The 27,876-nt window shown below is 45.5% G+C and overlaps 1 protein-coding gene across 6 annotated transcripts in view; it reads right to left on the minus strand.

Annotated features, from left to right (window-relative positions):
* LOC137538028 (serine/threonine-protein kinase Nek11-like) overlaps positions 1–27,876 on the minus strand; it is a 468,978-nt gene that overhangs the window by 355,121 nt on the left and 85,981 nt on the right. The gene's annotated exons all lie outside the window — the stretch shown is intronic.

The raw sequence follows: 27,876 nt of genomic DNA on the forward strand, positions 1-27,876 counted from the left end.
CTGTTCATCTTCACAGACGCTTTCAGACTCGCCCGATTGTCGTCAATCACCGCAATGTTTTCCCGTCCAACCTACAGACCCGACCTCTTCATGCAGCATCAATAAAGCTGGAAAAACTGCTACGGATATATCTATAATCGGTGCTCAGCTAGACACTATGGCCTCAATTCACTAAGATCATGCTAGAGATAATAAGGCAAGAGATAACTTACCTCCATACGTGAGAGAGTTATCTTACCTCTTCATTCCTTAAGTTACCGCTCCTGTAGTTAATTTACCTCCTCTGTAGTTAATTTACCTCCTCTGTAGTTATTTTCACATGCAGCTAATTAACAGCTTGTCTTGATAATGGGCAAGGCCTATATGCCTCCAGGACCATACTACCAACATTCCCTCCCCTTCTTACACAAACAAACAATTAAACGTCCGGACTGCTTAACTAGTTGGATAAAATAGGCCAAAGCAGCCCTTCTTTATTTAAATCAACCAAATTAACAATTCTTATAAAGAACAACAATAATATAACCAAAACTTGAGGTGAGGTATCCGGAGGCCTACCATTTTTCCACCATGGGAATTATTTTGGGCAAGCAGCCTGTCCGGCCCCCAGCCGTGTTCCCGGCTCAGGGACAGCTGCATGCCCCCCACCTCTTCTGCAACAGCAGCGCTTTTCTTTTTTTAACACTAGGTGTTTTGCCCCGCGGCAAAACCCCTCACGAAACTCACACAATAAACTGACTTCCGGAGCCCTCACCCCGCCAAGCTGCAATGACAATTATAACTATAACTTCCATTCCCCCTTTTTGCTCATATATACCCTCTACACTCCACACTAAGATCTCAACCTAGAATTAAAGAGTGGGAGGGAGGGTGGGACTTCCTTCTCCTGCGCGCTGTCCGCCCGAGTGCCTGCTCCGCCCCCCGTCTTGCTCCCATGAGCCTCTGCTCCCCGCCCCTGGCCAATCACCGCTCCCCCAGCTGAACTCAAACCTCGCGGGCGCTGCCCCGCCCCCCGCCACACTTAACCCTGCCTATCCCGGCTAGCCTGCCCTATCATGCCGGGATTCCCCTGAGTCCTGCGTCCCATCTGTCCATCCCTCACTTTAACTCTGGAGTTGTTTTAAGGATTGGAGAGTTAATTTAAAGACAGAAGAGTTAACTTTAGGCTTGCCTGAGGTAAAATGTTTCCTGAATACTACATGCCTTATCACCATGGTAACAACTCTAGAAGAGTTATTAAAGACAGGAGATAAGTTTAGTGAATTGAGGCCAATGTCACTTATAGTAATAAAGAGGAACTTTCTACTTCCACTTGTAGCCCAATATGCTTTTCCAAAACTTGCTAAAGCTGGACTTGCTCTTCTCTGCCATTCTGGTCGCTGTGCTCTCTTTGTAGAACAGGCTGCCCAGAACTCCCCAGCTTGCTGCAGCAAGAATTACCTGCACAGACTTAAAGCGGACCCAAATTAAAAATACAAGATTTCAGAAATAAAATCTATTTTCTAAATTATAATGATAAATAGCAGCCTTTTTTCAGCTGCATGATGACAAATATAAAATATTTTACATTTATTGGAGGAACCCCTCCCTTCCTTTCATATTACCGGGACAGAATTTGGCAGACTGGTGGAGGAGATCAAAAACAAAACACAGGCTGCTACTGATGATGTCACAGGGGAGGTGATCTCAGCTTGTGTGAGATTTCACATGGACGATGCTCCTGTGAAGGAGGGTAGCTGATGACAAACACACCCATGATCTAAAACCTCCTATTAAGCTCAGAAGTAATGGCTGCCCCCTGTATAACCCTAGTTATGGAAAGAGAAGGGTGAAAAGCATGCACTGAAATGCTCATAGGCTTGAAGGAGTGTTTATTTATCTTTGTATGTGTCAGAGTGGTGCAACTAAATATTTTGAATTAAAAAATGTTTGGTTCCGTTTTAAAATGGACCTGAACTCTTGCACAAGACAGAAGGCAAACAGAGAGAAATGCACCCTTTATGTATTTAGAGAATTTAGCTTGTGGAATTCCCCTTCATTTGTGTCTAATCACAAGTTATAATCTGATCTCTCCCCATGTCACATGACTGCCACGGCAGATAAGCTCATTTGAAAGCACAGGAGGTTAACAATATGTCTGCTTCCATGAAAGTAGGAAGTAGAAACAACAGATTTATTTTAGGATTTGTATCAGCTGTAACAAAGAAATGTTTTTCTTTAACGGTTATTATGCTGTTGTGTATCTTTTAGAGCAGAGAGGAAGTTCAAGTTCACTTTAAAGGGAACCCGAGGTGAGACATATGGAGGATGACATATTTATTTCCTTTTAAACAATAACAGTTGTCTGGCTGCTATTTCCAACAATGTTCATAGCAAACAGTCAGGGCCATGGTAATGACATCACACTGTGGGAGGGGTTTCACCACAATATGAGCCGCACAGACCCCTCTGTTAGGTAAAGGTTTTTCATGGGAAAGGGGTATCAGCAATTGATTGGGATGAAGTTAAATCCTTGGTTAAAGTTCCTCTCCTTGCACACATGTTGAATTATATAGATGGGATATGTCACCTTCGGGTGACATTTCTGTAAATGAGGGCTGTACAGACATGCTGCATGGCTGTACCTGTTCAACAGAGAGGAGAAATTACAGGTGAATCGGTGAGCACCATCCCACAGTGGAAGGATAAAAGAAGAAAGCAGTTTGGTTTTTTATCTTCCAATGGTCTGCGATGGGGCAGCTTTAGACCTGCCAGATTCTTGACCGAGTTGGCCCAAACCATTTACCCTGGATGATGATTCGCGAATGTGTTAACTGAGCTATTGCCAGAGGACGACTCTGCCGCGGTGATCAACGACCCAACGGCACAAACAAAACAGGTTATCTACCTTCACCAAGCGGTTTAGAGGGTTCTGTTTTACTTTTAGGCCTCGTTCACATTACAAACGCGGACAGGCACGCACGCAAAACGCAACGCGTACGAATGCACGCCATCCGCGTTTGTATGCGTTGCGTGGCTGATCCCATCACTGAAAAGTGAATGGGACAGCCACGCGTTTTTGCAAAAAATGGGTGCAGCATGCGTTCCCGGACCGCACAGGTCCGGAACGCATGCAGTGTGAACATCAGACATTGCACTCTATGCAATGTCTGATGTCGTGCGTGTCGGCCACCTGCACGCGTTTCCAAAACGCGACTGGAAACGCGTGCAGTGTGAACGGGGCCTAAAACTTCTTTGAACTTCCATCTCATGTCATTCTATTAAAGATGAAAGTTTTATTCTATAAGAGAGGATTGTCCTCCTCACTAGCAGAGATCACACACTCCAGTCATTAGTATGTAAAATATTCCAGCCCAATTCCCGTCAGCTTCCGAAGCAATTTCTCCTGCGTTGTCCATCAGGTTTCTGTTAGTATTTCATTAACACGACGAGTGCACTCAATCTCGCTCAGCCCCTGGGAGCCAGAGAGGTCTCCGAGGAAAGGAAACTATTCATTTGATGGAGGACATGCCTGACGCACATTATGCTTAAATTAATGGAAATAAGTGGAAATACGTAAGAGATGAAAGGGGTCCTTCTCCACGTACCTGGAGGCCAGTGGACGGAGATGCTATGATTGGGCAGCAATGCTTATAGCGGGATTGTCACCATAAAAATCACATTTCAACAGCAACTGGTCTGAGTGTATTAAGTGATAAAGATGCTAATCCTGCATTCAAAGCTTTCAAAACTTTTTTTGCTGTTATGGTTTGGAGTTATCACATACCTTAGGAGCACTGGCCCTTTAAAGCGGTATAAAACCCTGACATAATATTCAATAAAAACATGTTTTCTTACTTTTTATATGCCGTACGGTTATCATATTTGCATTTGTGCATAAGTATTATTATTCATTTAGAAGTTATAGGTTCCCCAAAGTATAGTTTTTTGCTTTGTGAGCTGACTTTGCATTTTATTAATAACTGGTTTTAATCATTCATTCATTCATTCATTCATTCATTCATTCATTCATTCATTCATTCAGGCAGACATGCTTTGACTCTCTGTGTTGAACAGCTTCTCCACAGTCAGAGAATGTGTCACATTCCTCAATTGATACATTTAAAGGAGAACTGTAGTGAGAGGTATATGGAGGCTGCCATATATATTTCCTTTTAAGCAATACCAGTTGCCCGGCAGCCCTGCTAATCTATTTGGCTGAAGTAGTGGCTGAATCACACCAGAAACAAGCATGCAGCTAATCTTGTCATATCTGTCAAAATTGTCAGAAAAACCTGATCTGCTGCATGCTTGTTCAGGGGCTATGGCTAAAAGTATTAGAGGCAAAGGATCAGCAGGATAGCCAGGTAACTGCTATAGATTAAATGGAAATAAATATGGCAGCCTCCATACACCTCTCTCTACAGCTCTCCTGTAAGTAAACACAAGATAGCATTATCTAAAGTTCGGATGCGTCTGCATTTCACTGCATTGAACTTTCAAGCTCTGTGTGTAGCCCTTCCAGTGCTGGTCTAGTAAAAAAAAAAAAACTGGTTGCATTGAATATGCTGTAAATAATGTTATAGAGCAAAGATGAAAGGCAGGGTTACATTCCGCTTTAATTGCCATTGCCATCAGCTGGCAAAACAGTTGCATGCTGAGGGGGTCTTTTTATCTATAATGTATTCCTCCTCTTCCCTTTATTTAACCCTCCTTCTAATGTCAAAAGACAGTGCACTTGCTAGTATAGACCTCAGTGGAAATGTCTGAAGGCTCTGGGAGGAGGGCGGGTAACAAATACACAATTAGCAAGAGGAGAAAAAAAGAGTGAGGGAGGAAATGATGTCAGGATTAACTTCATTCAAAGGTAACAAAGATGGAAACTGTCTAGAATAGGATTCTCTGTTTTTCCTTTATACAATGCACAGGAATCATAATGTGGACAGTGCAGTATATCTGTTATGTAAGTAGAACTAGTATTTATCTACCTATATATGTGTTTTTATTTCTAGGTTACCATGGGTGTCACTTGTTCTTTAACACCTGAAACCGGCCTGATTAAACACCAATCAGGTCCTTCCACAGAAGAGTCAGAAATGGTGTATGGAGAGCGAGGATGCATCTCTTCACTTACCTTCAGCGCAGAGCAAGCAACGAGCACCAATTAAAGCAGACACTCAGGGCCGGGCCGAGGCAGAGGCTGGAGAGGCTCCAGCCTCAGGGCGCAGTGTAGGAGGGGGCGCACAATTCATTCAGTTGTCATTCCCAATTGTGTTTGAAGCAGAAAGAAATAGGAAAAGGGGATACATGGCAGTGACTGCAAGCCAGATAACTAGATATTAAGGTGTTGGGGAGGTTGTGGGCCCTGTGGCCCTCTTAGTGTAATAGCAATCAGTGTGTGACGGCTGGGGTGGGAGGGATGGAGGGGCGCACTTTGGTGTCTCAGCCTTGGGTGCTGAAGGACCTTGTCCCAGCTCTGCAGACACTAATCCAAGTCATAGAGCCATATCAATCCCTGCCATGCACTGATGAGGACAAAAAGTCCAAAACAGGCTGTCTGCATGTGGAATTGCTGTGGCTCTGTAAATTCATAAGCTATGGGCCCGTCTTACTTTACACCAGCAGTTCTCTCTGTAAGCCGGCATCAGGGGCATAAAGAGATGATTTGCATGCTCAATTGCGATGCCCAATTTGCGAAGTGAACACAGCTCCACTCCACCACTTCCACTGCAGTGCTCGACCCAGGTTAGCAAGACCAAAGGATGCAGTACAGAAGGGAAGGTCCGCACTTATCAGATTGAAGTAACCTTTATTAAGGACATATCCAGATTAAAACTCGGCAGGCATCATAGCTGACATGTTTTGGACTCAAACGTCCTTAATCATAGCTCATATGAGTTTTAATCTGGATATGTCCTTAATAAAGGTTACTTCAATCTGATAAGTGCGGACCTTCCCTTCTGTACTCAGTTGCGATGCATTGTGGGTAACCACAGTTGCTCACTTAAAGAGGAACTCCAGTGAAAATAATGTAGTAAAAACAGTGCTTCATTTCTACCATAATTATGTATAAATGATTTAGTCAGTGTTTGCTCATTGTAAAATCTTTCCTCTCCCTGATTTACATTCTGACATTTATTACATGGTGACATTGTTACTGTGGGCAGGTTATGTAGCTGCTCCTAGCTGCTCTGGCTGTTAGAGACAGCTGTAAACAGCTAATTCCTGTCTGTGAACATTGTTACATTGTGGCAGTTTGCCCAGAGTACCGCGGTACCAGGGCTTTTTGTGGGAGGTCATACAGCGCCCCCTGATGGTCTGTTTGTGAAAAGCATCATATTTCTCATGTAAAAGGGGGTATCAGCTACTGATTGGGATAAAGTTCAATTCTAGGTTGGAGTTTCTCTTTAAAAAGAGGAACTGTGGCCAAGGATTAAACTTCATTCCGATCATTAGCCGATATCGCTTTTCCCTCATGAAATCTTCACCTTTTCTCAAATGGATCTCCAGGGGGGCGCTGTATGGCTGATATTGTGGTGAAACCCCTCCCACTGTGTGATGTCAGCACCAGGGTACTGACATCACACTGTGGGAGCCTTGTTGCATTGTGGGAAATAACAGCTGTTTCCAGCTGCCAAGCAACCAGTATCTGCTTCCACTGACATCACCTGCCAGCAGTAAAAATGTCACCATGTGATAAATGTCAGAATGTAAATCAGGGAGAGGAAAGATATTACAATGGGCAAACACTGACTAAATCATTTATACATAATTATTGTAAAAATTAAGCACTTTTTTTTCATAACGCTATGTTCACTGCAGTTTCTCTTAGGAGGGCTCTTTGGTCTCTTTTATGGTACCCATACACGGTACCACAAAAATGTTTGTTTTGGTCGAAGAAATGGGAAAATCAATCGAATGGAATGAAAGCCAAAAAGAATCTTATTTTGATCAAGAAAAACGATTATCCCGTTTTTCGATAAAAATCTAATCAGACCTGTTGGAAAAATCATTTTGTTCGGATTTTCAGACAAATCGAACGCTTGTGTATGGTTTATTTTGTCTGTAATTGTAATTTCACAATTTTGCATAATTTTGTACCAACTTTGTTAAAGAGAACGCAAGGTGGGATTTTATTATGCTAGTGGGGCACAGAGGCTGGTTGTGCACACTAACACCAGCCTCTGTTGCCTCATGGTGTGCCTCCAAGACCCCCCTGTGCGCCGCTATACCCCCCCCCCCCCGCAGTGCTAGCGACACGCAGCGTGTCGCCAGCACAATGTTTACCTTAGCCTGTCTGTTAGCGCCGCTCCCCCGCCTCCTCCATATCGGCGCTACCCGCCTGTGTCCCTTCCCTCCCGCTGATTGGAGGGAAGTGACGCGGCGGGTAGCGCCGATACGGAGGAGGCGGGGGTGCGGCGCTAACAGACAGGCAGAGGTAAACATTGTGCTGGCGAAACGCTGCGTGTCGCTAGCACTGCGGGGGGGGGGGGGGGTATAGCGGCGCACAGGGGGATCCTGGAGGCACACCATGGGGCAACAGAGGTTGGTGTTAGTGTGCACAACCAGCCTCTGTGCCCCACTAACATAATTAAATCCCACCTCGGGTTCTCTTTAAGGAGAATAGTAAAAACTAAAAAAAAAAAATTCAAAAACACCTTTTAGAATATTTGAGAAAATCGATTTTAAACATGCAAAGGAAAAATGGTTTTCAAACTGTAATTTTTTCTTTGCATTTTTAAAATATATTTTAGTACTGATTTTCTCAAAAACTTTTCAAAAAAATATTTTTTTAAATTGTTCCCACTATTCCCCACCATTTAACATACATAGACATTTTGGCCATGATCGCATGTATGGGGGATTTATCTAAAGTCAGCACAATATTACACAAATATTATACGAAATTATTCACATTTAATTTTTGTATATATCAGTTAGTTTTGGGCTCTTTTCACGTTTTATTCTATAGCCAGCTGAAACCTGCCTATGTCAATGTACAGCAACCCATAATCCTCTCTGCTGCGGTTTGTAGCTGCTCAGTGCCTCCTTTGTATTTAACACAGTCTAGAAGCGCCACACTTGTTGCCATTGGGGACTGACACGGCCACCAGAGATTCATGGCTCTGCCTTCATTGTATGTTTTGCTAACGATTGCCTCACTGCCAGCTAATGACAAGAACAAAGCTCGTACTCCCCGCTGCGTATCCGCGTCCTCGCAGCGAGCCATGTATAATATATGAGGAACATTGTAATCAGCAAGCTATACGGCCCACCCGTCTGATGCTGTGAAGAACGTAGTCCAGACCCCCCCCCCACACTGTGGAGTGATAAGTGGGAGAAGAGTCCGTGGGCTCACACACATTGTGTACCCTGGCAATCGGCCTACGGGTGGCACCGAAAGGCAAGACCAGCTCCAAGCCTCGCTTGTTAACAGCTACAAAAACATGCCCAGATTTCCTGGATAGAGCGCTAATTATCCACACTGATGGATAGACCAGCTGATTAAAGGAAAGAGACCCTCCGAACGCGGCACACAACACGGGGAGGGGAGAAAAACTCCTGGAAATGTCCCATATTTTGTTTTTCTTTTTAGCGTGATTAGAAAAGAGAAAAAAATAACGGTATAGATGTAATCGGATAGGAAACAACAGCAGCCATCTGCTTGTATGGAAGAGAAGCGAAATATGACTAAACTCAAAATCCTGAAAATAACCATCTGTCCAGATAGCATCGAACCACCACTCTGCTCAGAGGACAAAGGGAATTGTGATGTACCCCCCAGACCCACTGTGTATACCAGGGAACTACCGTGTATACTCACGTATAAGCCAACTTACGAATAAGCAGAGGTACCCACTTTTCCCTCAGAAACCAGGAAAAAATGCTTGACTCGCATATAAGCCTCCTCCCCAACATAGCCATCTCCACAGTAGCCAGATGTGCCCCCAGGACAAGTCAGCCCCCCTCCCTATAGCCAAATTTGCCCCAAGGATGGTACAGCTGTGCCTCAAGATGACACTAGATGGCGTCATTGATTTGAGAGACTGCGATTGACACACAGGAAGAATCCCCGATCATTGCACCAGTGACACGTTGCTTGCATGCTCCACTCCACAAGCCAGGGGACATACAGCTCTACTCTGAGCACCAACCTTCTAATGTCTGCATACACCTCTACTCCCTGAGCTCCACCTTCTAATGTCTGCATACAGCTCTACTCTCTGAGCTCCACCTTCTAATGTCTGCATACAGCTCTACTCTCTGAGCTCCTCCTTCTAATGCATGCATACCGCACTACTCTGAGCTCCACCTTCTAATACCTGCATACCGCACTACTCTGAGCTCCACCTTCTAATGTCTGCATACACCTCTACTCTCTGAGCTCCACCTTCCAATGTCTGCATACAGCTCTACTCTTAGCTCCACCTTCCAATGTCTGCATACAGCTCTACTCTCTGAACTCCGCCTTCTAATGTCTGCATACACCTCTACTCTCTGTGCTGCTCCTCCTAATGTCTGCATACAGCTCTACTCTCTGAGCTCCACCTTCTAATGCCTGCATACAGCACTACTCTGAGCTCCGCCTTCTAATGTCTGCATACCGCTCTACTCTCTGAGCTCCGCCTTCTGTCTGCATACAGCTCTACTCTCTGAGCTCCGCCTTCTGTCTGCATACAGCTCTAATCTCTGAGCTCCGCTTTCTAATGTCTGCATACAGCTCTACTCTCTGAGCTCCGCCTTCTAATGCCTGCATACCGCTCTACTCTCTGAGCTCCACCTTCTAATGTCTGCATACAGCTCTACTCCCTGAGCTCCGCCTTCTGATGTCTGCATACAGCTCTACTCCCTGAGCTCCGCCTTCTAATGTCTGCATACCACTCTACTCTCTGAACTCCGCCTTCTGTCTGCATACAGCTCTAATATCTGAGCTCCGCCTTCTAATGTCTGCATACAGCTCTACTCTGAGCTCCACCTTCTAATGCCTGCATACACCTCTACTCTCTGAGCTCCGCCTTCTAATGCCTGCATACAGCTCTACTCTGAGCTCCGCCTTCTAATGTCTGCATACAGCTCTACTCTCTGAGCTCCGCCTTATAATGTCTGCATACAGCTCTACTCTCTGAGCTCCGCCTTATAATGCCTGCATACAGCTCTACTCTGAGCTCCGCCTTCTAATGCCTGCATACAGCTCCACTCTCTGAGCTCCGCCTTCTGATGTCTGCATACAGCTCTACTCTCTGAGCTCCGCCTTATAATGTCTGCATACAGCTCTACTCTCTGAGCTCCACCTTCCAATGTCTGCATACAGCTCTACTCTTAGCTCCACCTTCCAATGTCTGCATACAGCTCTACTCTCTGAACTCCGCCTTCTAATGTCTGCATACACCTCTACTCTCTGAGCTCCGCCTTCTAATGCCTGCATACAGCTCTACTCTCTGAGCTCCGCCTTCTAATGTCTGCATACAGCTCTACTCTCTGAGCTCCGCCTTCTAATGCCTGCATACACCTCTACTCTCTGAGCTCCGCCTTCTAATGTCTGCATACAGCTCTACTCTCTGAGCTCCTCCTTCTAATGTCTGCATACAGCTCTACTCTCTGAGCTCCGCCTTCTAATGCCTGCATACACCTCTACTCTCTGAGCTCCGCCTTCTAATGCCTGCATACAGCTCTACTCTCTGAGCTCCGCCTTCTAATGTCTGCATACAGCTCTACTCTCTGAGCTCCGCCTTATAACGTCTGCATACAGCTCTACTATCTGCATGAAATTTGTATGTTCTCGTTCTCCCAGTGTCTGTGTGGGTTTTCTTTGGGAAATTCCGTTTCCTCCCACATCCCAAAAACATACAGATGAGTAAATTGGCTTCCCCCTAAATTGGCCCTAGACTACCATACATACACTACACAATACATACATAGACATAGGACTCTGGTAGGGATTAGATTGTGAGCTTCTCTGAGGTACAGTTAGTGACTATATACTCTGTACAGCGCTGCAGATGTCGGTGCTATATTAGTACTAAATAATAATTTCAATTACAAACTCCAAAGCTGTCAAAATCACCATAAAAAAGCAGCTCCCCATTGACTTCAATACATTTCCTGGGTGCCAAATGTGAAATATGGAGACATCATTCTGTTGCTATAATTGCACCAATCTCTGTTATGGGCGTGGTGGTTTTTATCGCACATATGAGCCGTGTCCTCCGTCTCCCGGGTCTGAGGTCAGAGATAGGCGGATTCCACGTGTGAGATAAGGGAAAAACCCTTCAACCATTCTAAATTCTAATGTCGGCGTTCCCTAATGACGGAAGGGGCGGCTGGATGAATTGGTAATTACAGGCGGCAGAGACGTATAAAGCGCGCTGTTACTTAAATGATCACAAGCCATAGAAACACCGGGAGAACGTATTAACAATGTATCGATCTGTTAAGAATTAATGACCAACCTTGCGAGAGGCAGATTTTGCCAAATGCGTCTCCATCAATTCTTAATGAGGAGTTTCTAGAAATCGGTCATTGCCACTGAGGACTGGATGACATCATCGGAAAACGTGACAAGAGCTGAGCAGCCCCTGGGCACGGCCTCACGGCGGGGACAGATTTCTGGGGCATTGGCTCACGACCTGCCGCTAGTCCTGTGCAGTATCCAGCCGCAGAGCAGCTGATTGTACAGAGGTTACCTGATTAGCCCATAGTTACAAATAGTGCTGTCCATAATTATTCATACCCCTGGCAAATTTTGACATAAAGTTAGTTTTATTCAACCAGCAATTCATTTTTTGATAGGAAATGACATAGGTGTTTCACAAAACATAATGTACAAGAGGCATTACTGTGGAAAAAATAAAATTTCTCAGCTTTTATTGACATCTGAGCAAAAATTGTCCAGTCCAAAATTATTCATACCCTTCGCAAACTGTCACAGTCTGTGGGGAAATCCAAAGTTCTATACCATTCCAAATAGTCCAGGCTGTTCTAAAGCATCCTAATTACCCTGATTAATTGGGAACAGCTGTTTTAATCAACTAAACAGTAGAGATGGGCCGAACCTCCGATTTTAGGTTCGCGAACCCTGTTCGCGAACTTCCGCGAAAGGTTCGGCTCGCGAAAAAGTTTGCGAACCGCAATAGACTTCAATGGGGAGGCGAACTTTCAAAATTTTAAAAAATTCTATCAACTGGAAAAATGATAGAAAACATGTTTCAAAAGCTCTAATACCTGGAGCCCCACCTAATTGAGTGAAATACACATCACTGCTGGAGGACCCACCCTCCCTCCCTCCTCCAAGCAAGGTCCTTTATACCATTTGCCTACCTACACTAATTAGTTATGGGACAGCTGCTACACACTCTGCTAGGGAAATTTTAATTGGCCTCCTCCCACCTCCCTCCTCCCTCCTACCTCCTACCTATTCCCTCCTCCCTCCTACCGGAGGTAGGAGGGTCTCTTCTGCCAGGGAATTATACTATTTTAAAAACCAGTATACATCATACCATAGCTGGTACATCATACCATAGCTGGGAATACATACATGAGTATACATCATACCATAGCTGGGGATACATACATGAGTATACATCATACCATAGCTAGGAATCGAACCCAGATCTCACTGTGTGGTGGGCACGTCACCCTAAGCACTGTACCACTACAGAAGTAAGTGAAGCTAGCCTAAAATTTAACATTTATGCTCAATGCAATAGAACCATTAGGTTGCTTAAAGGAGAACTGTAGTGAGAGGTATATGGAGGCTGCCATATTGATTTCCTTTTAAGCTATACCAGTTGCCTGGCAGCCCTGCTGATCTATTTGGCTGCAGTAATAATAATAATCCAAACATTTGTATAGTGCTTTTCTCCTGTCGGACTCAAAGCGCTCAAGAGCTGCAAGCCACAGGGACGCGCTCAAGAGGCCACCCTGCAGTGTTAGGGAGTCTTGCCTTGAACTCCTTACTGAATAGGTACTTGACCTAGCCAGGATTCAAACCCTGGTCTCCCATGTCAAAGGCAGAGCCCTTAACCAGTACACTATCCAGCCACTGTAGTGTTAATCACACCAGAAACAAGCATGCAGCTAATCTTGTCAGATCTTACAAAAATGTCAAACACCAGATCTGCTGCATGCTTGTTCAGGGTCTAGGGCTAAAAGTATTGGAGGCAGAGGATCTGCAGGATAGCCAGGTAACTGGTATTGCTTAAAAGGAAATCAATATGGTAGCCTCCATATACCTTTCACTACAGTTCTCCTTTAAAGGGAACCTTAACTGAGAATGATATGGATGTGTCCTGTAAACAATACCAGTTGCCTGGCAGTCCAGCTGATCTTTGTGACTGCAATAGTGGCTGAATCACACCCTGAAACAAGCATGCAGCTAATCCAGTCTGACTTCAGTCAGAGCACCTGATCTGCATGCTTGTTCAGGGGATGTGGCTAAAAGTATTAGAGACACAGGATCAGCAGGCGATTCAGGCAACTGGTATTATTTTAAAAGGAAAAATCCATATCCTTCTCCGTTTAGGTTCCCTTTAAGGATTTGTAGCATAAAAGCCAACTCACATTGGCTGGGATTTGAACCTGGGTCTCACTGTATGGTGGACAAGCACACTAACCACTATACCAACTGAAGCTGGCCTGAAATTGCTGGCCTAAAATTTACTATTTATGCTCAATTAGTGTTGGGCGAACACCTAGATGTTCGGGTTCGCGAACGTTCGCCGAACATCGCCGCGATGTTCGGGTGTTCAACCCGAACTCCGAACATAATGGAAGTCAATGGGGACCCGAACTTTTGTGCTTTGTAAAGCCTCCTTACATGCTACATACCCCAAATTTGCAGGGTATGTGCACCTTGGGAGTGGGTACAAGAGGAAAAAAAATTAGCAAAAAGAGCTTATAGTTTTTGAGAAAATCGATTTTAAAGTTTCAAAGGGAAAACTGTCTTTTAAATGCGGGAAATGTCTGTTTTCTTTGCACAGGTAACATGCTTTTTGTCGGCATGCAGTCATAAATGTAATACATATAAGAGGTTCCAGGAAAAGGGACCGGTAACGCTAACCCAGCAGCAGCACACGTGATGGAACAGGAGGAGGGTGGCGCAGGAGGAGAAGGCCACGCTTTGAGACACAACAACCCAGGCCTTGCATGAGGACAAGAAGCGTGCGGATAGCAATTTGCGTTTTGTCGCCATGCAGTCATAAATTTAATACAGATGAGAGGTTCAATAAACAGGGACCGGAAACGCTAACCCATCACAGATGTTCATTGTTCATGTTACTTGGTTGGGGTCCGGGAGTGTTGCGTAGTCGTTTCCAATACAGGATTGATTCATTTTAATTTGAGTCAGACGGACTGCATTTTCTGTGGAGAGGCGGATACGCCGATCTGTGACGATGCCTCCGGAAGCACTAAAACAGCGTTCCGACATAACGCTGGCTGCCGGGCAAGCCAGCACCTCTATTGCGTACATTGCCAGTTTGTGCCAGGTGTCTAGCTTCGATACCATCTGACATGTAGTCCTTGACCATCTTCTCCAGGCGATCGGTGTTGGAGGTGGATCTGCACGCTTGCTGTTCTGTGTGGTGCTGCATGGGTGTCAGAAAATGTTCCCACTCCAAGGACATTGCCGATACCATTCCCTTTTGGGCACTAGCTGCGGCTTGTGTTGTTTGCTGCCCTCCTGGTCGTCCTGGGTTTGCGGAAGTCAGTCTGTCGGCGTACAACTGGCTAGAGGAGGGGGAGGGCCTGCTGGTATTCTTCCACCATCACTACCATTGAAATAGCCCAAATAAACAGGTTTTTGTGACCCTAGGCTATGACCTCTTTGGCCGAGGGGCCCGAAACTCACCAGTCATGTTCCCCCTAAGGGTCCCTACAATGCTAGAAAATTTGGTACTGCTGAGCCATTGCCCTTTGAAAAGATGTGAGATTTTGGAAAGTGAAATAGGGAGGCAAGGAAAGTCTATGGGGGATTTTACCAATTTTGGACCCCTGTAACTCTGGTTTGCAGAGATGTAGGGACCCCATCTTTGGAATCCAAGTCTAACAATATGTCTTCTACCTGCATGAGACATTTCGTGAAATTCAGACGTTGCTAACGGCCATAGCTGAGATTTATGTACGTCACCATCACTACCATTGAAATAGCCCAAATAAACAGGTTTTTGTGACCCTAGGCTATGACCTCTTCGGCCTAGGACTGCATTGAACGCGACCCACGCATTGTGCGCATTCTGGACAACACCAATTACTGGGTTTATACCCTTCTGGATCCACGGTACAAACACAATGTTCCAAAACTGCTTGAAGAAAGAGTCCGACAGGTCAAAATGGAAGAATACCAGCAGGCCCTTGTGGAGACTTTAAAGAGGAGATTGACATCCTCCCCCTCCTCTAGCCAGTTGTTCGCCGACAGACTGACTTCCGCAAACCCAGGACGACCAGGAGGGCAGCAAACAACACAAGCCGCAGCTAGTGCCCAAAAGGGAATGGTATCGGCAATGTCCTTGGAGTGGGAACATTTTCTGACACCCATGCAGCACCACACAGAACAGCAAGCGTGCAGATCCACCTCCAACACCGATCGCCTGGAGAAGATGGTCAAGGACTACATGTCAGATGGCATAGCTGTGTTGAACAATCCATCTGCACCCTTCAACTATTGGGTATCGAAGCTAGACACCTGGCAAAAACTGGCAATGTACGCAATAGAGGTGCTGGCTTGCCCGACAGCCAGCGTTATGTCGGAACGCTGTTTCAGTGCTGCCGGAGGCATTGTCACAGATCGGCGTATCCGCCTCTCCACAGAAAATGCAGTCCGTCTGACTCAAATTAAAATGAATCAATCCTGGATTGGAAACGACTACGCAACACTCCCGGACCCCAACCAAGTAACATGAACAATGAACATCTGTGATGGGTTAGCGTTTCCGGTCCCTGTTTATTGAACCTCTCATCTGTATTAAATTTATGACTGCATGGCGACAAAACGCAAATTGCTATCCACACGCTTCTTGTCCTCATGCAAGGCCTGGGTTGTTGTGTCTCAAAGCGTGGCCTTCTCCTCCTGCGCCACCCTCCTCCTGTTCCATCACGTGTGCTGCTGCTGGGTTAGCGTTACCGGTCCCTTTTCCTGGAACCTCTTATATGTATTACATTTATGACTGCATGCCGACAAAAAGCATGTTACCTGTGCAAAGAAAACAGACATTTCCCGCATTTAAAAGACAGTTTTCCCTTTGAAACTTTAAAATCGATTTTCTCAAAAACTATAAGCTCTTTTTGCTAAAAAATTTTTCCTCTTGTACCCACTCCCAAGGTGCATATACCCTGTAAATTTGGGGTATGTAGCATATAAGGAGGCTTTACAAAGCACAAAAGTTCGGGTCCCCATTGACTTCCATTATGTTCGGAGTTCGGCTCGAACACCCGAACATCGCGGCCATGTTCGGCCCGAACCCGAACATCTAGATGTTCGCCCAACACTACACGTGACCCGTTCGGCCAATCACAGCGCTAGCCGAACGTTCGGGTAACGTTCGGCCATGCGCTCTTAGTTCGGCCATATGGCCGAACCCATTTGGCCGAACACCATCAGGTGTTCGGCCGAACTCGAACATCACCCGAACAGGGTGATGTTCTGCAGAACCCGAACAGTGGCGAACACTGTTCGCCCAACACTATGCTCAATACAAGAGATAAAGTAGACAAGACAAATAACATTTATATCACACTTTTCTCCTGGCGGACTCAAAGGACCAGAGCTGCAGCCACTAGGGCATGCTCTATAGGCAGTAGCAGTGTTAGGAAGACTTGCCTAAGGTCTCCTACTGAATAGGTGCTGGCTTACTGAACAGACAGAGCTGAGATTTGAACTCTGGTCTCCTTTGTCAGAGGCAGCGCCCTTATCCATTACACCATGCAGCCACTGCTTACAGATATTTAGCCAGACATGGCCTTCTCTTTTGTGTTATTTGTCTTGTCTACTTTTTCTCTTGTATTGAGCATAAATAGTATATTTTAGGCCAGCTTCAGTTGGTATAGTGGTTAGTGTGCTTGTCCACCATACAGTGAGACCCAGGTTCAAATCCCAGCCAATGTGAGTTGGCTTTTATGCTACAAATCCTTAAAGGGAACCTAAACGGAGAAGGATATGGATTTTTCCTTTTAAAATAATACCAGTTGCCTGAATCGCCTGCTGATCCTGTGTCTCTAATACTTTTAGCCACATCCCCTGAACAAGCATGCAGATCAGGTGCTCTGACTGAAGTCAGACTGGATTAGCTGCATGCTTGTTTCAGGGTGTGATTCAGCCACTATTGCAGTCACAAAGATCAGCTGGACTGCCAGGCAACTGGTATTGTTTACAGGAAACATCCATATCATTCTCAGTTAAGGTTCCCTTTAAAGGAGAACTGTAGTGAAAGGTATATGGAGGCTACCATATTGATTTCCTTTTAAGCAATACCAGTTACCTGGCTATCCTGCAGATCCTCTGCCTCCAATACTTTTAGCCCTAGACCCTGAACAAGCATGCAGCAGATCTGGTGTTTGACATTTTTGTAAGATCTGACAAGATTAGCTGCATGCTTGTTTCTGGTGTGATTCACACTACAGTGGCTGGATAGTGTACTGGTTAAGGGCTCTGCCTTTGACATGGGAGACCAGGGTTTGAATCCTGGCTAGGTCAAGTACCTATTCAGTAAGGAGTTCAAGGCAAGACTCCCTAACACTGCAGGGTGGCCTCTTGAGTGCGTCCCTGTGGCTTGCAGCTCTTGAGCGCTTTGAGTCCGACAGGAGAAAAGCACTATACAAATGTTTGGATTATTATTATTACTGCAGCCAAATAGATCAGCAGGGCTGCCAGGCAACTGGTATAGCTTAAAAGGAAATCAATATGGCAGCCTCCATATACCTCTCACTACAGTTCTCCTTTAAGCAACCTAATGGTTCTATTGCATTGAGCATAAATGTTAAATTTTAGGCTAGCTTCACTTACTTCTGTAGTGGTACAGTGCTTAGGGTGACGTGCCCACCACACAGTGAGATCTGGGTTCGATTCCCAGCTATGGTATGATGTATACTCATGTATGTATCCCCAGCTATGGTATGATGTATACTCATGTATGTATTCCCAGCTATGGTATGATGTACCAGCTATGGTATGATGTATACTGGTTTTTAAAATAGTATAATTCCCTGGCAGAAGAGACCCTCCTCCCTCCGGTAGGAGGGTAGAAGGGAGGTGGGAGGAAGGAGGGAGGTAGGAGGGCAATTAAAATCTCCCTAGCAGAGTGTGTAGCAGCTGTCCCATAACTAATTAGTGTAGGCAGACAACTGAGTCAAATGTTATAAAGGGACCTAGCTTGAAGGGAGGGTGGGCGGGTTCTCTAGCACTGAAAGCAGTGTGTTTGACAATAACATGTCTGCTGACAGTGAAATGGAGGGTAAAAATTTTGCTCAATACAGCATTATGGGGCGAATCGAACTTCCGCAAAAGTTCGCCTGATGCAGGCGAACGCGAACCCCCAAAGTTCGCCTGGAACCGTTCGCAGGCGAACCGTTCGGCCCATCTCTACTAAACAGGTGAAAAACAGCAGCTCTCTGCAGTTGGTATGTGGACAAAAGACAAAGGAGCTCAGTGAGGACCTGCGGCTGCATAATGTGGCTGCTCACAAGCCAGGAAAGGGCTACAAGGCCATTTCTAAATGTTTTCAAGTTCCAGTGGCTACAGTGCAAAGTATCATTGAAAATACAAGACGTTCCGACTGTGGAAAATCTCAGAGGATGTGGTCGGAAGCCAAAAGTAGCACCTTTGCTGGCCAGGAGGATAGTGAGAGAGATGAAAAAGAATCCAAGGATCACCACCAAGGCCATCCTGGTGATTCTGGTAAAAACAGGGAACACCAAGAGCCCCAATAGTGTAATTCGTACTGGACAAGGTGGCAATAAGTTTGTATTGCTAGATACTCACAAGTCAGGGTCACCAGCAGGCAACCACTGTAAAGGCAGGTGGGGAGATTGTCCTGACCCCACTCAGGATTAAGAAGTTGCTCTCTGTAGACAGGAAGAAAGGGTAGCAACCCTCCACCAAGGGTGGACTCAAAATTGTATACAATGAACAGAGGCGCCAAAAGTATAAGATTAGATTAAATGAGCTTAAAAACCAACTTAAATGGCAAAATTGAAGGAGGAAGTGGTGGACTTACCTCCCTCAAGCAGACACGACAACGACTGCGATTCAGACAGTCAAACACATTTATTAGGAACTCCAAAAAGAAATGCAACGCGTTACGCAGGTTCAACCCCGCTTCATCAGGCAATATAGGGAGGAGTATCAAACAATCTGCACAAGGATTCAAATTAAGCGCCTTTGCCATTTAAGTTGGTTTTTAAGCTCATTTAATCTAATCTTATACTTTTGGCGCCTCTGGTGATTCTGGGCTCTGCTGGTGGCAATCTCTCAAGGCAGACAACCCAACGGACACTGCACACTGCTGGGTTCCACAGATACAGACTAAGGAGGACGCCACTTCTCCAGATAAGGCACACAAAAGCTTGCTTAGCCTTTGCAAATACTCATCTGGACAAAGAAGACGACTTCTGTGTTATGGTCAGATGAAACAAAAATTGGATTGTTTGGTCACAATGATGTTTCCTTCATTTGGCGTAAAAAAGGAGAAGCCTTCAAGCCAAAGAACACCATCCTCACTGTCAAACATGGTGGTGGGAACCTAATGCTTTGGGGGTATTTTTCAGCCAATGAACCAGGGTACCTAATCACAGTAAACGGCACCATGAAAAAAGAGCAATACATGAAGACAACGACAACATCAGGCAGTCTGCAGAGAAACCTGGCCTTGTGCACCAGTGGACATTTCAGCAAGACAATGACCCAAAACACACAGCAAAAGTGGTGAAGAAATGGTTAGCAGACAACAACATTAACGTTTGGAGTGACCCAGCCAGAGTCCTGACTTGAATCCAATTGAGAATCTGTGGAGGGAGCTGAAGATCAGGGTGATGGCAGACATGCAAAAAGCTGGTCTGCAATTATAGAAAACTGCAATAGCCAATAAAGGCTTTTATATTGATTATTGAGAAGGGTATGAATAATTTTGGACTGGACACTTTTTGCTCGAATGCAAATAAAATCTGAGATATTTTTTTTTTTCACAATAATGCCTCTTGTACATCGTCTTTGTAACATCCTTACCTTCTAGCGGCAGGTCCCGCGGTGTCTCTGGTGTGGTCCGTCCGAGTGGCGGAACTTCGCAGCCGATGTCCTCTGGCAACGTCCCCGGCATTCCTCCAGCGGTGAGTTCAGGCGTGCGTGTGACCAAGCGCGCGCGGCAGCCGATAAGCCTTATAGGCTTAGGAGGAGGATCTAGCTGAGGTCAGCAGTGATGTGACTGTAGTGACATCACTAAGGGAGTGGTTTCTGGGGAATTGGGAATTGTATTTAAGGCCAGAACTTGCAGTCGCTCACTGGCCTTGATACTAATCAGTTCGCTGGTTCTAGGTCTAGCTAGCTACTCTGAGCTACACTAATATATATTGTGTAGATGCAAAATATATATGTACACCAGTTAGTCAGTCTTTATTTTCGTATATATTCTCGTAATATTATTGTAACATCTCATCATATATTCTTGTAATATAATTGTAACATCACATTGTATATTCTCTTTGTACCGACTGTTGCCTGCCTCTTGACCTCGCTCCTGTCGAGTCCTTTTGTACCGCTGCCATCTGATATTCGTTACCGACGGCCTGTCCCTGACTACGTTATTGCCTAATCCTTACAATACGACTGACATCTGACTTATGTGTCCGACACGGCTCGATTATTGACTACGAAATAGTCTAGCAACTCTGTACCTTGATATTTCTAACTTGTGCACTGATTGTTCTGATTGTACCAGTTTATGCCTTGTACTCTTGTTTATACCTGTACCTGTTCACGCCCCAGCGTGATAGTCTTCTCTTTTGGGAGACAACTATGATATTTCCCGTCAAAAATTACTTGCTGGTTGAATAAAAGTAACTAAGTCAAAATTTGCGAGGGGTATGAATAATTATGGGCAGCACTGTATATCTAATAATCCAGCTTGTGTCATGTTCCGGCTGCTGCTTTCTATCCGGATATCTCCCAGTAAAGCTGGGTGGAAAGGGGGGGTGGGATTGGGGGGGGGGGAGCGGTCAATCTTACCTGTCTGATGTCTTCTTAGCTCCGTCCCTGGCACCTCCCACGATGCGGTTCACGCGCATCACATGACTCCAAACACTTCCTCCTTCAACCCGGAAAGAGGAAGTGTTTGGAGTCACTTGATCGGGGCGTGGAACGCATCGTGGGAGGCGCCAGAGACGGAGCTAAGAAGACGTCAGACAGGTAAGATTGACACCCACCCCCCCCTGCACAGCTTTACTTGGAGATATCCGGATAGAACTATCCTGGTATCTCCCGAATTCGGATTTGAGCAACCCTGTCCCATAACACTGGCCAATGTTAGTCTAATCAGCAGGCCGGCAGTTGGAGCTCATATATAAACCGGTATTTGCAATCCACAAGGAGCTTTACTCAGGAAAGCAGCAGCCGGAACATGACACAAGCTGGATTATTAGATATACAGTGCTGCCCATAATTATTCAGGGAAAATTAGCTTAAATGTTTATCCGAGTTTGATTATAGGAGACGGTTTACCCATTTGTCGTATGAGTGCACTTAATGATTTACTGTGATTTTTGGGATATGACATCTCTGGATTTTCTGGCGCTTCTTTGGGCCAAACCCTTTCCAGAGACTTTGGAGGTGTCATTCTCTATTGCATTCCTTTGCAAGCAACAGTTGGTATTCCATTATTGCCATAACTGTGAGTTTAGATGCTATGACCTATCTGTTAGAACATATTACTAGAAGGTAAATTGTTATCTTTATTACTGGGTCTCCGGATCCAATAAAATTGCTTAGCAGGTTCATGTGCATCACTGGAGGTTGTGGGTGTCACCGGAGTTGGGCAAGAGCTGGACCCATCTAACATAACTACACCTACGGGTGCGCTACTACCTGGGATCCCAGCAGATGCAAGTACTGCCCTCCAGCTCCATTCTGGTGCCGTTAATCTAATCTCATGCACTTCCATTGTTTTGAGATAACATTTGAAGGTTTCCAGGCTCAAAGCATGAGAGACAGGCTGTGGGAGAGCATTCCACAATAAAGTTGATGGTCATGAGAAGTCCTGGACGAGTGAGTGAGTGAGTGAGTGAGTGAGTGAGTGAGTGAGTGAGTGAGTGAGAGGAGGTGACCAAGCTAGAGGACAAGAGGGTCTCCTGGGGGGAGAGAAGGTTGCAGACGGAATGGTATCAGGAGATTAATGAAGAAATGTATGGAGGTGAAAGCTTATGCACAGCTTTGTACGAGGGTGAGGAGTTTAAAGAGGAACTCCAGTGAAAATAATGTAATAAAAAAGTGCTTCATTTTTACAATAAATTGTGTATAAATGATTTAGTCAGTGTTTGCCCATTGTAAAGCAGTAGGAGAACAGAGGCGCCAGCAGAATAAAAATGGATAAAACCTTTAAAATTTGCTTGGAGGAAGTGGTGGACTTACCTCCATAAAGCAGACACGAAAGACAGTCTGAATAGTAGCAATCACATTTATTATATAGTACCCCAAAAAAGTGCAACGCGTTTCGCAGGCCAAGCCCACTTCATCAGGCAATAAACGTGGAGACAAAACAGAATTTCAGCAATAGCAGGTGTAGCCTCTCACTGAGGCACTACACCTGCTATTGCCGAAATTCTGACTGACAAATCCAGATATACATGATCAGAATCTCAGGGTTGCCTGATTTATGCCCAGGGCTTTAGACTCCCTGCACACTGCATGGGATTCTGATTTTTAATCGGTTTTTACATGCAATTCCGATTCCTAATCGTTACTGCATACTGTGTTTTTTCCTCCATTTTTCTGTTGATTGCATACACGGAAAATCGGAAATTGGGAATCAGAATCGCAAAACGGATTTGCAGTGTGCAGGGAGCCTTATTCTGTATAGAACATCCTGGCACATTGCAGTATATGACCAGAAGCCACGCCCCTCCCAGATACCACAGCGATATATATACAGTGCAGGCGGTACTGAGCGTGGTGAGACAGGATGTGACCTGATTGGCTGCCATTCCCCATCCAGCGGAGGAGATGCAGAGGGCGACCTGGGGGAAGAGCAATGAACACAGCCTGAAAGGAGGAAACAAGCTTCTATGCTTACAACCCCATGAAACTGCAGCCGGCTGACATTTTATCTGCGCTGGAAATGTTGATTAAATAAATCACATTTAATTAGGTGCCAAAATTAAAGTGGAGTGCGGTTAGCCATGCTTAGGAAACTATTTAATTATCGGAATCTGCAAACCACCGAGAAACCAGACGCTACAAGAACTGCAGCCATGAAGTCCTATCACAGAATGGATATTATATACACATGTGGAACAGGGAGGCCTCTCAGGCAGTTACTGAGGGAAGGTCTGACTTGTGGCGCTTATATTCTGTTAGGCTAGGGGGGGAAACTACTGAGGGTGCAGCCCCAACAGCCGTTGTATTACACAACGGATATTATATACATGTGAACCAGGGAGGCCTCTGAGGCAGTTACTGAGGGAGGGTCTGACTTGTGCTGCTTATATTCTGTTAGGCCAGAGGGGTAACTACTGGGGGTGCAGCGCCAACAGCCGTTGTATTACACAATGGATATTATATACATTCGGACCAGGGGGTGCTGTCCCTACAGCCGTTGTATTACACAATGGATATTATATACATGTGGACCAGGGGGTGCTGTCCCTACAGCCGTTGTATTACACAATGGATATTATATACATGTGGACCAGGGGGTGCTGTCCCTACAGCCGTTGTATTACACAATGGATATTATATACATGTGGACCAGGGGGTGCTGTCCCTACAGCCGTTGTATTACACAGTGGACATTACATACTGGAACACAGGCTTTTCCATCAGTTACCGAGGGAAAGTAGGACGTGTGCTACTTATATTAAATTTTTTTAGTCCAGAGGCGCTGTCCCTACAGCAGTATTACAGAATAGACATTATATACATCCAGTACAGAGGCTTTTCCAGCAGTTACTGGCTAGGTATATGACATGTTCGGTTTTGGTAGGTCTCTTTCTGATGGACTTTTCACTCCATAGAACTGGCCTGACTAGCTTTCAGGGCACCATTTCTGGCCAGACTGGAGCAGAGACATATGTAGGGCAAACAATGCCAATAGTAGAAGCTGAAGCTCCACCCTGGGAAGGAGCAGGAAGAGAGGGGGTGTCCTTTCCAAAAATGTTCACATTGAAGCAACCTGGAGTGGGTGGTTATTAAGCTTAGATACTGACCTAAGAAGAGGGAAGACTCTGGATGCCAAAGAGCTTTCCTGGTCCCCTCTCCGTGTACATGTGTCCCCGGGTGCTTCTGAAGATGGACACGTCAGTATTGCACATGCGTAGTGTCACGTGTGCACAGTCTGCATCTGCTCATCTCCCCAAGTGCTTCCAAAGAATGCCTAAAAAGGTCCGAAGACGTATTCGACCTGCAGGTCAAATAATTTCACAGCGCTGGAACAAGGACATGGAGAGAGGACCAGGAAGGCTCTATAGGATCCAGAGCCCTCTATCTCCAAGTCTTTATATTAAACGCACTTCATGGCCAATTAACCTCCCTGGCGGTACAATAAATCCGCCAGGGGGCAGCGCAGCCCTTTTTTTTTTTTTTCTTTTTTTTTTTTTAAAGCATGTAGCTAGCCTAGCGCTAGCTACATGCTTCCCCCCTCCCTTCGCTATCCCTCCCACCGCCAGCGCTTTTACCCTGCAGGGAATCCCGTTCTGAACGGGATTCCCTGTATGAGCTTCCCCGTCGCAATGGCGACGATCGCGATGACGTCATCGATGTCAGCGGGTGTTCCGATCCACCCCTCAGCGCTGCCTGGCACTGATTGGCCAGGCAGCGTAAGGGGTCTGGAGAGGGGGGCGGCGCGGCGGCGATCGGTATGCACTCGCAGCTAGCTGCGTGTAGCAAAAAAAAAAAATATGTAAATCGGCCCAGCAGGGCCTGAGCGGCACCCTCCGGTGGCTTACCCAGTGTCACACACGGGGTTACCGCCAAGAAGGTTAAAGTGAACCTGGGATCAACGATTATCCTGTATTTATACTTATCTGGGGCTTCCTCCTGCCCAATGAGATCTGTGGAGTCCCTTACCATCCTCCTTGGCCCCTCCGTTCCTGTCGCTATCTGGCCCGGTAATCGTCCAGCCAAGCTCTTCAGTGTACGTGGCTCGGCCGTGTGCGCACCTCCCGTCCCGATGCCGCTGGCGGGAGAATTCTGCACCTGCGCAGTAGTACTGATCAGACGAAGAAAGCTCCCAGGCATGTTAGAGCGTCGGGGGCGCGCACACGGCCAAGTCACGCATGCATTGAAAGGTCAGACTAACGGGCCAGATAGCGGCAGAACGGAGTCACCAGAGGACATCGAGGGACTCCACGGACTTCATGGGGCAGGAGGAAGCACCAGATAAGTATAAATACAGCATAATCATTGATCTCAGGTGCACTTCAACCACTTCTCCTCCCCCAGGACGAGGAACTACGTCCCTGCAAATTAAATAGTTACTACGTCCCTTCCCAACGCACACTCGAGCTCGCCCGTCCAGTCCCCCCAATGCACTCCCAAATTCATTATTGCCACCGATCGTTAGACAGGAGATGAATGAATGGGAATGCTGTCCCCGTATGAATGGTCGCATTTGTTTACATCCGATGGAACACATGCACCAGGGGCATAGCAATAGGGGGTGCAGAGGTAGCGACCACATCGGGGCCCTTGGGCCAGAGGGGCTCCGAAGGGCCCTCCCTCAACTACAGTATTAGCTCTCTATTGGTTCTGTGCTCATAATAATCACTTCTATAGATACTTTGAATAGTGGTGGTAATTATTAACAAGCTGCTCCCCATCCCCTTCTTGTACCTCTGACACTGTGGTTGCCATTGGCAGGATTTGGTGCGCCATATCGTTATGTATGGAGTGCTTGGGGGGCCCTATTGTAAAACTTGCATCGGGCCCACAGCTACTTAGCTACGCCGCTGCCATGCACGCATTACGTACTATAAAGACGCAATAGGAAGTATTGCGCAAGGACATTGTGTGTCCAAATAGTAAAATTACACCTACACACATTTAAATTTAAAAAAAAGACCCATAAATATATTTTAAATTAACACATTACCTCCCACACCATGATTACTCAAACATTTTTTCAATTAAAAAAAAAAATACAATTAAAAAAAAAATAAATAAATAAATAGTTACCTTAGGGACTGAACTTTTTTAATATGTATGTCAAAAGGGTATATTACTGTTATTTTTGAAACTATGGGCTTGTAAATAGTGACGGACGCGAAACTGAAAAAATGCACCTTTATTTCTAAATAAAATATTGGCAACATACATTGAACTAGGGAAATACTTTAAACGTTGCAATAACCGAGACAAATGGGCAAGTAAAATGTGTGCGTTTTAACTACAGTAGCATGTATTACCATATTTTAAAACTATAATGGCCGAAAACTGAGAAATAATGATTTTTTTTATTTTTTTCCTGTTAAAAACGCAGTTAGAATAATATAATTCTTAGCAAAAAAGTACCCCCCCCCCCAAAGAAAGTCTAATTGGTTTGAAAAAAACCCAGATAAAGATTGTTTCGTTATAATAAACTTATAGGCGAACGAATGGAAGGAGCACTGACAGGTGAAAATTGTTGTGTTGTTTTAAGGGGAAAAACCCGTCGGTGAAGTGGTTAAAGCACCAGTTTTCAGTGTAAGCCTAACAGGTCGTAAAAATGCACACAATGCAACCTTACTCCCACTGCAGTTCTGCCTAGCCTCATTTAAAGGGAACTTCAAGCGTGAGGTATATGGAGGCTGCCATATTAATTTCCTTTTAAGTAATACCAGTTGCCTGGCTGTCCTGCTGATGCTCTGCTTCTAATACTTTGAGCCATAGGCCCAGAACAAGCATGCAGCAGATCAGGTGTTTCTGGCACTTCTGTCAAATATGACAATATTGTTTCTGGTGTTATTCAGACACTACTGAAGCCAAATAGACCAGCAGGGCTGCCAGGCAACTGGTATTATTTAAAAGGAAATAAATACGGCACCCATCTCCATATACTTCTCCACTCTCTTTAACCACCCTGGCGTTACATTAAAATCGCCAGGGTGGCGTGCGGACAGTTTTTTTCAAATTTTTTTTCCTGAATCAGTTAGCTACATGATTCACCACTAGAGGGCGCATCTGCCCATCTAGTCCGATTGCCGCCGGCTTTTACAGCAAGCAGAAAATCCCGTTGTAAATGGGATTTTCTGCTTGGTTTCCTTCGTCGCCATGGCGACGATCGGGATGACGTCGTCGGCGTCATCCATGTCATGGCATCAGGGGTGTACGATCCAGCCCCATAGCACAGCCCGGCACTGATTGGCCAGGCTGTGCAAGGGGTCTGGGCGTCATTACCGCTAAGGGATCTCTTACAACCTTATTTCATTAGGCTTCCTGCGATGGAAATCGAGCAGGGCTGCACAACTCCTCCCCATCACATCCATTCATGCACTGGCCACACCTCCTGCATACACTGGCTTCTGCACCGATGCAGAGGCCAGGCAGTGCTCCGATAGGTGTGGTATAGGTCAAGTGGGCGGGTCCGTAGTTGGATCATCATCTGACAACTAAAGCAGCAGCATCCCAACAGTGACAGAGAAGGCTACTTATTATTATACCCATCTACACGATACCATAACAGAACATACATTTATGCTGCACTACTGAAGAGCTCATTCTGGCAG

This window comes from Hyperolius riggenbachi, chromosome 11, assembly GCF_040937935.1.
Source record: "Hyperolius riggenbachi isolate aHypRig1 chromosome 11, aHypRig1.pri, whole genome shotgun sequence".
Lineage (NCBI taxonomy): Eukaryota > Metazoa > Chordata > Amphibia > Anura > Hyperoliidae > Hyperolius > Hyperolius riggenbachi.